This window comes from Quercus suber, unplaced genomic scaffold, assembly GCF_002906115.3.
Source record: "Quercus suber isolate HL8 unplaced genomic scaffold, Cork oak 2.0 scaffold_94, whole genome shotgun sequence".
NCBI lineage: Eukaryota > Viridiplantae > Streptophyta > Magnoliopsida > Fagales > Fagaceae > Quercus > Quercus suber.
This window is the reverse complement of record NW_027069559.1, coordinates 254377-263196: the sequence shown is the minus strand read 5'-3', so window position 1 is coordinate 263196 and position 8820 is coordinate 254377. Positions and strand designations below refer to the sequence as shown.

The following is an 8820-nucleotide window of genomic DNA, read 5'->3' as shown; positions in this document are numbered from 1 at the left end:
TCAATTCAATCAACAAATTGGATGTCCCAAATGGCAATGTGATAGTACATTTGCTACTGATCAATCATGTAAGCTGTTTAGATTTCCTCATAAATTCAATCACGTTAAATATTAATTGGCACCAAAAACTGTAAAACCTATGAAGTAGTCAATGAAATTAAACAAGCTAAGAACGTATTATCAACCTGCAAAATGAAACAAAGGAACAACAAAAAGATGAGATGAATTTGAAACATAAGCAGTTAACCTCATTTCCTCTTGTAACATACAAAACATCAACAGCGACGCGAAAAATGACTATTTCCAAAATCTATTACTCCTTAGTTTTTACATTCATACTTTCTATGCTCTCATCATCATCTATTTCTTCTCACCACTGGTCGACTCTGTTGGTGGTTTGACAATACTTAGCTGGCCACCTTCCCTGTTAGCAGCAGTGGCTGCTTTCACCTCATTGCAATAATTAATGAACTTGCTCAGCTCCTGGTATAATCAAGTTACTGAGGAAAATATTATCACTGATGTGAACAAATAAAGAAAGAAAAACAACATATTCTAGTCTCTCCAATGCAGGCAGATACAAATTTGGCTTCCTCTAGCAATTATATATATATATATATATTGCACATTTATTTATTACCCACCCAGTGTTCTTTAACATAGGGTTACACCAATGATAACAAGGCGTCTCGCTACACTAGAGAAAAGTGGCCAATCACAGAACATGACATCAATACCCATTGAAGCAGCTATGTTTTTACAAAATGGACGAACGTAATGCTGTTCATTAAGTATCGTCACCCAAACAAAGCCTGAATGAATAAGTTGAGAGCCAAAAGGTTGCTACCAGTTGAAAGCCTACAGTTTTCAAAACGCCTATTAAATGAAAGCTCCACCAATAATCATCTTGCAACTTAGAAATGGAAAAGAAGGTATATAAAACTCACAGTGGATTTAGATTTTTAGAGCATTTTAATGTAAATGCATCCAGAGTTATGATATTAACAAAATTCTACATAACAAAAGTAAACACGTATTACAACAATAAACAATTAGAAAGTCTATTATGTGAAGACATGAGGGGCATGAACACCTAAGTGCCTAAGCGCACAGGAATTACAATGAAAGATCCTAATTTTACACTCTTCTAAAAGAGTTCTAGAATTGAACTGATTAACTAGCTTCAAAGTCCGCTTTTCAAGTAAGTAGATGACAAGTTGACAACTTAACTAACATGCTGATGATTATTATGAATCACTAAAAAGGATTGAAATGGGTGATGGCTCTAGTCTTTCACAAAGATTAAAACAACAAGATAATTTATACCCAAAAACAGAAATAGAAAAGAATGATTTAAGACAAGACAGGAACAGCATGATTCTATCACCAACAGATTCGCAAGGATAAAAAAAATGCTGAACCAAAGAAGTGCAAAAAGCCTAACAGAAGTGAAAAGCATCTAAAGATTGTTGGATGTGCTCTGAGCTTCATCAAAATGAGAGTATCTTCTACACAATGATAACAAATATCTTTCATTCTTTCATAGAAGAATCACCTCAAACCCACCGAAAGTCAACATGCTTGCAGAAATGAACAAGAAAAGCAACAAACCCCCATAGCATCTCAAAATCCAAAATATCAAGAAATTCCAATTAATGTCACTTCTCTATGGTTACCATGCACGTAGCATGCCCCAAAAACCAATGTGAGGAGGAGGAAAGAGAGGGGGGGGTGGGGGGTGGGGAGGCTAATCCTATATATTCACTATACCAAGCAAAATAGGGAATCTGCCAACTAGGGATGAGCACATCAGTTGTCTGATATCAACAGGGGAAGGAACTCTATTCAGACACCCCGGCCCCCTTTTTCATGATATGTTTATAGAGGGGGTGGGGGGATTCAAACCCTGGACTAGGAGATGCCAGAACATCCTACATAATACCCTTAAAAAAAACCCCACTACTGCTTTGTATCTTCTTAAGGACCGAAAGATAAAGAGAAAATCAGAATTTCTTATAGATGCTACTTCAAAATATAACTCTGCCATCGTTACCATGAGACCTTAACTAATCATATTTCAGCACTTCTTGTAACAAGATGAGAACACAAAGACCATCCTAGGCTCCTCGCCACCTTTCAAAAGAGAAAAGCACCAAACTTAATCCATTCATTAAACATCCTCCCTACTTGAAACACATCTCTCAAGTGGCAAGGTCTACTGCAATATACTATCTTGTGCACCTTATGGTCTACTGCAATTAGAAAGGGTCCAAAATTGCATGCATACAAATTCATCCTTCAGTTTCCTCTCCAACAAAACTTTAATAACATCATTAAAACAATGTCAAGTCATGACCTTTTTTACCATTGTTTTACAGTGAATTAAAAGCTAATTTCCAACAAAGAACTTCACTAGGCTAGAGTCGATCGACTACATAAACGTTTTGTAAATTCACTCATAAAAATTCAAATTTGTTACTGCAAAATCATAAATATTAGATGCTAATGGCTGATTTGCTCAGACCCACTTCATAATTATCATTAACTACATAATTAAGCTGACCCCATTTGCACTTTCACATCACATAACCCATTAATCTAAACCACAACATAACTAACATAAAGAAACCCCTAAAAATTTGTGAAAAAATAAAAATAGTGTTTGGAAAGTGAATAGAAAATGGGACATACACGATCAACATCCATCTCCTTGGTAACTTTGGCCGGCTTCACAAATCTCTTCCCTTCACAAACCAAAAAAAAAACAAATACACATACTGTCAAGTACCAGACTTTTCCATAAACAAATACACAGACACGTAAAGCTAGATAGTTAGTTACCTTTGCGGGTGACAGAAGGTGCCATGGCGGTTGGGAGGAACAGATTTCTTCTTCTGTTGACCTTTGAATAGATTTGCTTTCTGGGTCATCTTTCTTCTTTCTCTCCCCCTAGGTTTACTCTGCACAAGATTTAATATCTGGGGGTTTTGTTATTTGTATTTGTGTGGCGGTGGAGGCACTGTACGGCCCATTAGAAGCAATAAAAAACTGAGATGCACACACAAGGCCCAAACCAAACTTGATGTAATTTTTTTTTTGGGTCTTTCAATTTTTTTTTCTCAAATTTCAAAATTTTTATTTTTGTTTATGAATTAAAATATTCTTAATTTTTTTTTCCCATCCACACTTGTTAAGTTTTAAAAAACAAAAATAAAACTTGAATGATAATTCAAAGGAGCAAAAAAAAAAAAAAAATTGTAAAATATATCATTTTGTTTGTCCATAGAATATAGTTTATACTTTATTTCCGTCCCTAAAATATTGCTTAAAGGGTTTCACTTAATCACTCCTCTCTTGCAGTCAAAATGACAGTTGATGAATATTAGACACATGATATTTTAAAATTTCAAGGACAAAAAATATAAGTTTTAAATTTTGGGGATGAAAGTAGAATATATATTATATTTCAAGGATGAAAAGAAGATAATTTTTAAATATATTTTATAAAAGGAAAATTTCACTTCCTACAAGAGTTAGTTATTAAATTTATGGATAAAGTTTCTACAAGAAAAAAAAAATACTTATAGTTATGGATGAAGTTTAGTATCAAATCAAGTTGCGAGAAATTGGAGGAAGTGCAATTTGCCTGAGTTGTCATCTAAACCCTAAAAAAAATGTAGTGTTAATCACATGAGTTGTCATGTAAACTAATTTATGCGATTAAAAATATACATAGAAGTTCATTTAATCGTCATGAATTGGAGGAAGTTTCAATCCAAACAAAGTTTAGAGGAAAATTGAAACCTAATTTTATTAAGTGCTTAAATTACTATGAGTTCAAATATTTTTGAAACATGACAGTTTCGAAATTTCATTTAGTTGGATATAATGCATGCGAGAATGGTATAATCAAAGAGTTCAACCCCTCCTAAGAGAAAATGATGATATATACTCTTTATTTCAAAATTTTGGCCTAAACTCTAATTTTTTGTCCAGTATATTTAAAAAGTTAAACTCTGGTCCTTTATTCAAAATGTAACAATTTCATCCTTCCATATAATTTCTATGAAATTTTTTCCAGATCACATTAATTAACTTTATAATATGCTAAATCAATACATCACCTACTACGCCTACAATTTTAAAAAATACAAAAATTAATACTGTAGGGTCCTGTTTCTTGACGTAAACCCAAAGACAATTAATTTGTAGAGTGTGGGTCAAAGAACTAGAATTAGCAAGGGATTAATAACAATGGATCATAACCATTACAACTGTGCATTGATCAGTTTGAATACATTGATAGTTTGTTTGAAACACTCTCCCGTTTTTCTTTTCTCTCCTTTTTCTCCTTCCTCTTCTGGGGGCCTATTGACAGGTGCTCCCCTCTATTATATAGTCACTCTCACCCTCATCTCCATCGTCCACGTGCTCCCCATCCATAAACTTGCTCAAGTACCTGTCACGTCAGGCAGCTTCTTTTCATCTCTGTGTGAGTGGCGGTAGGTTAGGATGCACTGTTCAGAGGTCTTCTCCACATAAATGCGGCCAGAAAAGCTGTTGCAATGCATTGAATACGGTGGCAGCAGCCTTTCCCTCAGATATTTCCCCATCCTTATCGTTCCTGAATATGCTTTGAGCTTATCTTGATCAGGTGGAGTCTTCGGACAGTCAATCAGGCTTTTCCCCTACTCAATTAGTCTCCGATATCATATCAGAGCAAAACATCTTCCTCGGACAGGAGATGTCCTCCTCGGACTGGAGATATCCTCCTTGGACAGCGATGATCCTCTACCAAGAGGATTCCACTCCACTCTGGGCCTTGCATTCTCCGCATCCTTCTCTTCGGATGTGAAACAGTCCTCTCGTGGGTATTCGGCCCATTAACTTGGGCCTGACCCCCCTTTTCCCCCACAATAGCCCCTCAAAATTTTATTTTTTCCCACGCAAACGGGAAGAAAGAATAAGATTTTGATTTGATACGCGGGAATGAGTGGATAAAAATGAAAATAAAATAAAACAAAAGAAACCAACAGAAGTAAAAAGTCATAAATGCCCCTGTTTACACACGTGAGATTGTGGAGACGCGCGCTTCATTATTACCGCTGTAAATCTCTCTTTCCCCAAGTAGCGCATCAACTACTTCAGGCGGCTGTGTCCCTTGCATCCAACGGTGGATTATTGATCAAATGGGTAGGGTTTGCCCTCGTAATTTGAGCGAGATGAATGATACCGCTCCATTTGTCCCATATATAAACCTCTGTAGGCAGTTACTTTTCTTACTTTACACACATTCATAACACTCAGAGCATTCTCAGAGCCTCTGGAGAGTTCCCTTCTTCAAAAGCACTTCACGCCCACTCGGATTTCTGCGTTTTCTGCCTTCAGGATCCCACCCCAAATTACATTTCGAGTTAGGGAATTCGCTTTACTCGTGCTAGTGTAAGTCTCGGTGCCTCCTGAACCTTTATTTCCTCCTCAGCTACCATTTCCTTCCATTAACATCATCTTCCTCATTGTTTCGTTTAGTCTTTTAGAAATGGGTAAATTCCAATATCTCGTCAATAGTCCGGCGTTGATTGAGGAGTTCAAGAGAACCCACCATATCCCACAGGGGGTAAATCTGAGGTATTGCCCCCCGGAGGGACTACTATTAGACCGACAAGAAGGAGAGGTCATAATTCCTATGATCGCCTTCATTGAAGGGGGAATGACCCTTTCTATGGGTCCCGTGACCCTAAACTACCTCCGTAATCATAGGCTCTCTCCCGACCAGTGCGCGCCCAACACCTTTAAGATTTTAGGGGCCTTTGATGCCATAAATGAACAATTAGGCCTAGGGCTATCTTGGCACGACTTAGCATACCTATATGAGTGTCGTGGCCAAAAAGGGAGGGGGGATATTACCTTAAATCCCGCTCCGATGTCGTGAGGCTATTCTCCTGCCTTCCTAAATCCAATAAGGGAATGAAAGACGACTACTTGATCGTCTCGGGCGCATGGCATGACGGATTACACTGTCCGACCGAGCCAGGAGAGCCAGGTGTGCCTTCTCGGACTCAGGGTCTTTAACCATAGTCTTAGGGCTTTCTCTTTCCTTTATTATTCCTTTGTCCATCCTTGTGTTTGATTTCCGATCTAACTGGTGTGTTTGTTTTACAGATAAGGTACATATTGCTCCTCGGCTGAGCCTTATCAACGTGCCTGCCCTCAACTACCTACTGCGCTCGGAGATATACGTCAGCGAAGACGGACAGTTGAGATCCGTTCCACTCATACTTGGTTACACCCCCAAGAAAGCCGACGTCCAGCCAGCGGGGAATGCAATTACTCAGGGTGACTATAGGTTGCAGCGCATAGACGTTACTCGGAAGAATTTTTTAGCGCCCTACGACCTCGCACCGGTTCCACACCCCAATCCCCAAGGTGTTCCACTGCTCATCCGACCAGTTCAGCAAGTTCCCCTTGCACAGCCGACCGTGAGAGAAAGGGTTGGCTCCTCGTCCGCCTCCTTGGACGCACAAATTGACAAGTTCAAATTTGAAGGGGAAAGCGAAGGAGGTATCCACATAATTCCTTCGGACTCCGAAGAGGAACTTGACAGACAGTCTTGTGTCCGACCTCCTCTCTTGCTGACTACAGTCCCTGAGGACTCTTCAGAGGAAGAGATGTCCGACTTGAGGCTACTCCTAAAGAGAAGGAGTAATAAAGTTGAAGTCAAAGGGACGGGGACTTCTCGCCCTGCGGTTAATTTGCCTCCACCTCCTCCCGCCCCACAGGTTCCTGATCCGGCTCTTAAACCTATACCAGATCTAAAGAAAAAGAGGCCGATGGAGCCTGAGGACAAGGAGAAGGGGTTGCCACCCAAAAACAAGCAGCAGAAGGTGGTCAAAGAGCCTCGCCAAAAGAGGGCATCCTCGGTGGAAAGCAGAGAGGAGCCTCCACTGGCCGAGGTGCGCCGAGGACAACGCATATGGTCCCCTCGGCTAGAGCTCGACAGCGTCCCCTTTCCCGGGGAGACCTCGGTCAGGAACTACGACGGGGGTCGTGCTGCACTGATAGCCGAGGCGCTGCAGCAACCTTTACTTCTGCCCCGAGACATGGATTCATATAGGCGTTTTAGCCAATATGAACTATTCATGTCTTTGAAGAGGGATTTGGCCATGGTAAGTATACCCCTTTCACCCCTTGGCTATAATGTGGATTTTCTATGTTTGTATACTAACACTGTCACTTTGTTCAGATCACCCAGCAGGTCTTTGTGGCTGAAGAATGGAACCGCAAGACCCATGTGGAAGCCCAGGCCGAGACCCAAGCTAGGTCCGAGGCAGAGAGAGCCTTGGACAGCCTGAAGGGAGAGATCTCTAAGCTTTCGGAGCAGCTAAAAGGAGTAGCCCAAGAAAGGGATAGCCTTGATGCTGGTCTCAAGAACGCTGAGTCCCAGGCCGAGTCTCAGCACAGGCAGCTAAGTGAAGCCCAGAAAAATCTGGCAACAGAAAGGGAAACCACCAAGGCGCTTCATGCCGAGCTGCTGAAGGCTAAAAAGGCTGCTGAGGAAGCTCAGAGGGACGCCCAGCTGGCTAAGGAGGCCACTGAAGCTGAGAAGAGGGCGTCCTATCAGTTGGGGGTGGAGACAACAGAAAAAGGTCTCACCGAGCAATTTGCCTCAGTTGCTCGGGATTACTGCGACTTGACTTGGGGCAAAGCACTGGATGCTGCTGGAGTGCCCATCGACTCAAATCTTAGACTGCCAGAAAATATTTTCTATGGCGAAGACATTCGGTAGTATCCAGATGATGATGCCCCTCCTGCACAACTCCCAGAGGCCTCTGAGCTGCCTTTGAATGAGCCAAATCCCTCGGTTACCCTTGAGCCTAGCCAGGGTCTTCCATTGTTAGGTGATCAGGTCTCTTCCACTGAGCCCCAGCAAGAAAAGGGTGAATTTTTGGAAGGGGAGAAACTGCCCCCGGATCCTCCCCGTGAAGTCCCAACGTAGACTTAGATATTTTATTTATTTATTTATTTTTTATTTTTTATTTATTTATTTTTTTTTTGCAGTTGAGAAAATTGTAAACCATGATTGTTATTAATGGATTAGTTTTTGTTTGGATGCTGATGTTCGCAGTTTAATATGATTTTCTCGCTTTGCAAATAATTTATACAATCAATATCGTGTCCGAAGAAGACTTTATATAGCAGTCAACAATAAAGAACAAACTTGTTTAATGCTGTATATAAAAAACAACGGATAAAATCTTTTGTAATTATACTTAGGAAAGTTCAGAGAGGCCAGAAAGCAATATTAACCAATTAACCAAATAAGTAGTGTTAACTAATCCGAGATCATCTGGTCCGAGGACTACAGGCATGATCAGATTTAAGTTTGAACACTTAGAGAACAAATAAACAGTGTTAACTAATCTGAGATCATCTGGTCCGAGGACTACAGGCATGATCAGATTTAAGTTTAAACACTTAGAGAACAAATAAACAGTGTTAACTAATCTGAGATCATCTGGTCCGAGGACTACAGGCATGATCAGATTTAAGTTTAAACACTTAGAGAACAAATAAACAGTGTTAACTAATCTGAGATCATCTGGTCCGAGGACTACAGGCATGATCAGATTTAAGTTTAAACACTTAGAGAACAAATAAACAGTGTTAACTAATCTGAGATCATCTGGTCCGAGGACTACAGGCATGATCAGATTTAAGTTTAAACACTTAGAGAACAAATAAACAGTGTTAACTAATCTGAGATCATCTGGTCCGAGGACTACAGGCATGATCAGATTTAAGTTTAAACACTTAGAGAAC

At 40.0% G+C, this 8820-nt stretch overlaps 1 long non-coding RNA gene across 1 annotated transcript; it reads right to left on the bottom strand.

The window, feature by feature from the left end:
- Nucleotides 1–207: 207 nt before the first annotated feature.
- Nucleotides 208–2989, bottom strand: LOC111990379 (uncharacterized). The gene is made up of 3 exons (XR_010629376.1): nucleotides 2842–2989; nucleotides 2692–2744; nucleotides 208–483 (listed from the first exon to the last, which is right to left on the bottom strand). It is a non-coding gene; the product is annotated as an uncharacterized LOC111990379 (long non-coding RNA).
- Nucleotides 2990–8820: the final 5831 nt, after the last annotated feature.